This window comes from Colobus angolensis, unplaced genomic scaffold (genome assembly GCF_000951035.1).
Source record: "Colobus angolensis palliatus isolate OR3802 unplaced genomic scaffold, Cang.pa_1.0 Scaffold8, whole genome shotgun sequence".
NCBI classification, from domain to species: domain Eukaryota; kingdom Metazoa; phylum Chordata; class Mammalia; order Primates; family Cercopithecidae; genus Colobus; species Colobus angolensis.
Window position 1 is genome coordinate 1,259,781 of NW_012121820.1, and position 5,566 is coordinate 1,265,346.

The 5,566-nt window shown below is 42.9% G+C and overlaps 1 pseudogene; it reads right to left on the reverse strand.

The window, feature by feature from the left end:
* Positions 1 to 3,814: 3,814 nt before the first annotated feature.
* LOC105502351 lies at positions 3,815 to 4,728 on the reverse strand (annotated as a pseudogene).
* Between the last annotated feature and the right edge of the window lie 838 nt (positions 4,729 to 5,566).

Here is a 5,566-nt window from a genome sequence, read left to right on the forward strand (position 1 = left end):
CGTGATATTGATGATGATAATAAAGATAGTGGTAGTGATTATAATAATAGATCTTCACATTTGAAAAGCATTTGGTCCTACCTTATGGAGAAAATTCAAAAAAATTATCTTTGCTATTAATAATGTTACAACAAATAAAGGCCAAGCTCAAAGCTGGGGATGCAAAAGGACCTGGAGCAGTTTCCCCAACACAGCTTCCTGACTGTGCTCTTTCCTCCCCTTTAATATATGAGTGCTATTTATGTTTTCCTTTCCGCATTTCAAGGAATAGCAAGGAATGGATTTGTTTCCATTATATCTGTTTCAAGTTGTTCTTACTCCCATCTTCCTGGAGGAGTGAATGTTTCCTTCACTCATATATGAGTCCATATAACTTCTTTACAGTTTAGTTTCTGATATATTTAACAGAGGGGGAGAAATTTTTACAAGTAAGGGCCTTTGGGGGAAAGATGCCTCTGAGTCTTGCATAATTTATTAATGGGAAAAACATTAATTTCACATTTCATTCTGCTGCAAAATCCATATGACCCCAGTCAGTTTGGTAAGTTTGCAAGGGTAGAGCTGGCTTTTAAACAAAGTGAGTGTGGGACACTAGCTGTGAGACTAGGATAGACCTTGGCCTTTAACTTTCCCAAACTCTTCTTTGCAGAGGGGAAAACTGAGGCCAAGAAGGGTGAAGTGTATCACAGAAGGTCACAGCCAGTCTCATGCCAGGCCCCCAACCCAATGTGTCTTTTCTGGGTGAAAAAGGAAACAGAGGCCTTGACTTCGAGGCGCCAGCAGGATCTGATGGGACATGGATGCCTGAAATCTCCTTCAGTGATTAAAAAAATTTACCTTTATAGGTAAATGTCTATCGAGAAAGTTGCATAGAGAGACTCTGGAAGAAAAGAATTACATATTTCCCATAATGGGAGATCAATTTATTATATAAAAATGTTCAAAGCATTCAAAACTCAGGAAATATAATGAGCATATCAAAAATTATCTGCATCTGAAAAAAATCTCCTAAGACTGGAAATAGAAAAAAGCTGAGAGACAGGAGGAGCCAACTCCAACTTATACAAGGTTCCTTAAAATGGTGTAAGTGAGGGGAGTGCTGGGTGGAGGTTGGCTGACTGAATTATGTCACTAACTTACTGTGTAGGCTGTGGGCAAGTCACATCACCTCCCAAGACTTTCATTTCTTTTCCTGTAAAATAATAGTCTTAAACTAAATAATTTCTAAGGACGCCTAGAACCATGAGAAGTTCCACCTGACCTTATTCCAACCACCTGCAAATTCTCACCAGCTTCTTCCAACGTGATGAGTTTCTTGTTGATTGTCAGCACTCAAGAGACTGCAGTAATTCTTCTTCCATTTTAATTAAAATCTTAGTCTGCCTAAAAATTATTGCTGTCAAGCCAGGGACTCAGAAACCCATGCTAATTAACATGGATTGGCATTCTCAACATTCTCTGTCAAATGACACTTTATTTTTCATCTCGGAGACAAGTATTTTTTAACATCTTGTTATTTCTGAGTTGTCTTTAATGCTTAACACACCTCTGGGTGTACATAATGTGTGGCTTACTCTCCTTTCCAGATCATTTAAATTAAAAACAGTTGGGCCTAAGAATGATTCTTCCAGCACTCTGCCTGATGCCACCAACCAAGTCACCATATGGTCTTTTGTCTTGAGTGTGGCCTTTCAGGCTGAGACATTTTGTTTGAAATTAACAGATTTTGAATGTCAGGTCTCGGTGCCCTGACCCTTGTATTTTTCTGAGTGCTTTCCTGTTTTAATGAAAAACTGTGATTCATATCTTCAATCTACACCTTAGAAAACCTCAATTGCAAGACAGTAAACTTAACTGAGGAAGGTAATGGTGATGTTGATGACGACAGATAACATTCATTCACTAAAGGTTTATGACACCAGCCAGGCACAGTGCTAAGTATAACAAGAAATATATTTGGTCTTTGTCTCCAGTTGCCAACACAGTGCTCCTAAAACTGTTGGAATTTTCTGAATAATGATGTGTTGTTATTCATAAGGAACCCCTTTCAGTCACACCTGAGTTTATGCTAATGCAGTGACTTAGGACTCCTAGGTAGCCTCAGGAAGGGGCTGATCACCAGAAGGACGGAGTGATTAGAGAGTGGGAATCTTCAGCCCCACCTACTACCCTCTGCAGGAGGACTGGAGATTGAGCTCTATAAAAACTCTTGAACAATGAGGTTTGGAGAGCTTTCAGGTTAGCAAACACATGGAGGTGCTGGGAGAGTGGTGCACCCAGAGAGGGCACAGAAACACTCTGCACTCCTCAGACCTTGCCCTATGCACCTTTTCCGTTTGGCTTTTCCTGAGTTGTATCCTTTACAATAAACTAGCAAACAAAAATATTTTCCTGAGATCTGAAATGCATTCTAGCAGATTATCAAACCTGAGGAGAGGGTTGTGGGAACTGCACATTTATGGCCAGTGCTCCAGTTGCTCAGAAGTTCAGTGACCCTGTATTTGTGACTGGTGTCTGCAGTTGAGGCAGTCTTGTGGGACCGAACCCTTAAATTTGTGGAATCTGACACTAACTACCTAGAGTTAGTGTCAGAATTGAATCAAATTGTAGGACACCCAGTTGGTGTCCGGAGAATTGGAGAACTGGTTTTTGGTGTTGGAAAATAATCTGGAATGACACATGTATTATCCCATACTGAATCCTCTCAGCAGTCTTATGAGATAAGTACAGTTATCATGGTCATTGTACAGATATGGACCCTGAAGCCCAAAGAGATTAAGTAACTTCTTCAAGGTCAAACAGTCAACAGTACAGGCAGGATTCAACTCCAACCATCTGACTCTAGACCTATTTGACACTATATAAGTCCATTTGTGTTGCTATAACGGAATACCTGAGACTGGGTAATTTATTAAGAAAAGAGGTTTATTCAGCTCATAGTTCTTCAGGCTATATGAGCATGGCACCAGCATCTGCCTGGCTTATGGTGAGGCCTCAGGAAGCTTACAATCATGGTAGAAGGGAAGGGGAGCCAGCATATCACATGGCAAGAGAAGGAGCAAGAGAGAGAGGGGAGGTGCCAGGCTTTTTTAAGCAATCAAATCTCAAGTGAACTAATAGAGTGAGAACTCACTCTCATTACCAACAGGACTGTGCCCAGCCATTCATGAAGGACCCTCTCCCATGACCCAAACCCCTCCCATGAGGTCTCACTTCTAACATTGGGGATCACAATTCAACATGAGATTTTAGAATGGACAAATATCCAAACCATATGAGAAACCTTAAGGAATGAAAGGAGAGTGGGATGGTCCCCATATCTGTGAGTGCCCCAGCATATCAGCAGCAGGAAGAAAAATACTCAGTTCTGAGTTAGTTGGTCTGCACTTGTTTATGCAACAAGCATTTCTGAAAAGTCTACTGTGTGCCTATGTGAGGCACTGTGTTGGCTTAAGTTGACTAAAATAGAGTCTCTGCACTGCAGGAGCTTGGGATCTAACACCAGGAGCAGCTAAGTGTGCATAAATTATTACAGAGGAAGAACAGAACATGATCCATGCCATGGAAGGTACAAAGTACAGGGAATTCAGAACAGGCCAGTATTTCAAGCAGGAGTTACCAGAAAGTTGCAAGCTCTTTAAATAACTTTTGTTCTCTGTTTCAGCTGAAAAACTGACACTACCTCACCCGAGGGGGTCATTTCTTTCTTTTTGTTTGCATGTGTCTTTTTTCTTTTCTTTTCTTTTTAAGAGAAGCAAGCCTTTATTTCCTTGTTTTGCAGATAAAGCTAGCTGAGTTTGTTGCTTTTTGGTGATTAGTCAAAGAGACCAAATTCCATATCCTCCTCTGACTCTTCCTTGACTTCAACTTTGTCTGGGGCTGCAGCAGCAGTAGTAGCAGCAGTGTCCACAGAAGCAGCAGCAGTCACAAATGCAGCTGGAGCAGCAAAGATGGACTTGACCTTTCCAGCAAGCAGGAAGGCGTAATCAGTCTTCACAAACAAAGGCAGCACCCATTTGTACCCGCTGATGATAGAATAGGGAACTGATGCAATACTTGGGTAACCAGTCTGCAGACAGAGACTGGGAGCATTGCAGACACCCTCCAGGAAGCAAGGATGCAGAGTTTCCTCTGCCACGTCAAGCACTTCAGGGTTGTAGATGCTGCAGTTGTCAAACACTGACTGGATGATTAGCTCAAAGGAGGAGGGGGAGATGTTCTGTATGATCACCAGTGTAGCTTCACTGGCTCCCACTTTGTCTCCAGTCTTAATCAGTGGTACGTCACTCAGGATTTCAGTGGAGCCCCCGTACATCTTAGTTCCTGATGCCAAAAACCTGAAAGAAAGGTCTTCTTGGGCCCCAGACCAGGGTTCCAGGTGAGCACAGTGACTTCACGTGGGGGCAATGGCACCAGCATAAGTGGTAGCAAGTCCCTGATCTCAGTGAGGTCTTCTTTGGTGAACACAAAACCTACATTCCCCTGGAAATGAAATGAGACAATGGTTTTCCCCAGAGCTGGGTTGTTTTCCAGATGTCCTTGGATAGCCTCATTCATCATGGTGCTCTTGTCCACCAGCCTTCCCTTGCAGGGACATTTGGATCGCTGCATCTGCTTGGAGCCCACATTGTTCATTCCCACAATCAAGCATTTTGGATAATCATCCAAATGTTGGATAATCTTAAGGAAGTAGTTGGACTTCCAGGTCTCCCTGTCTTCCCTGGGCATAACAGCAGTGTGTCAGGGATTGCCATGCAGAGTTTTAAAGACGATGTCACTCTCACAGGATGCCTGGAGATAGTTGCTTGTGTCTTTACAAAAAAGCATGTAAAAAATCAAATGCCTGTTGTCTGATGGCTTCAGGTGAACCTACTGTTTCATGCTTCATCCATTTGTTTGGAGTGCAGAAAGTTCTACCCCAAGAGAGGAGCAAGAAGCCTTGCCTGTGGGGTGCAGGGTCTGCACCCTGGGGTGCTATGACTATGGCACCTCTCCAGGAGGACCGAGAGTTTCAGCGTCTCCTCCTCCCTATGATAAAACAATGGTTCTCCACCATCTGGTCTGCTCACCAAGACTGCCTTGTTAGTAGATCTCAGCAGGTAAGGCTTTGGAGTGCAGGCACCAGGTCAGCCTAATACAGAGCTGGGAGGCACTCTCAGGGCAGTCCTGACTTAAAATGCTATCCTGTTGTCCCAGTATAAGCCAGAAATAATATTCTAAGGCCCCCCAACCATCTGAATAGACCCCTCCTCAGGGCCAAGGGCATTCCAAAGTTAACCTGAAAAACTAGTTAGTTCAGGCCGTGATGGGAATGGGGAGCTGGGCATGCCTCATTATACTCTCTTCCCTTTTTAATTACTGACAGAACAGACTCTTTACTCTGGTAAGAAACATTTGCAATCCATTCTCTCTGAAGCCTGCTACCTGGGGGCTTCATCTGCCTGATAAATACTTGGTCTCTACAACCCCTTATCATAACCCAGACATTTCTTTCTATTGATAATAACTTTTAACCAATTGCCAATCAGAAAATATTTAAATCTACCAATGACCTGGAAGCCCCCCA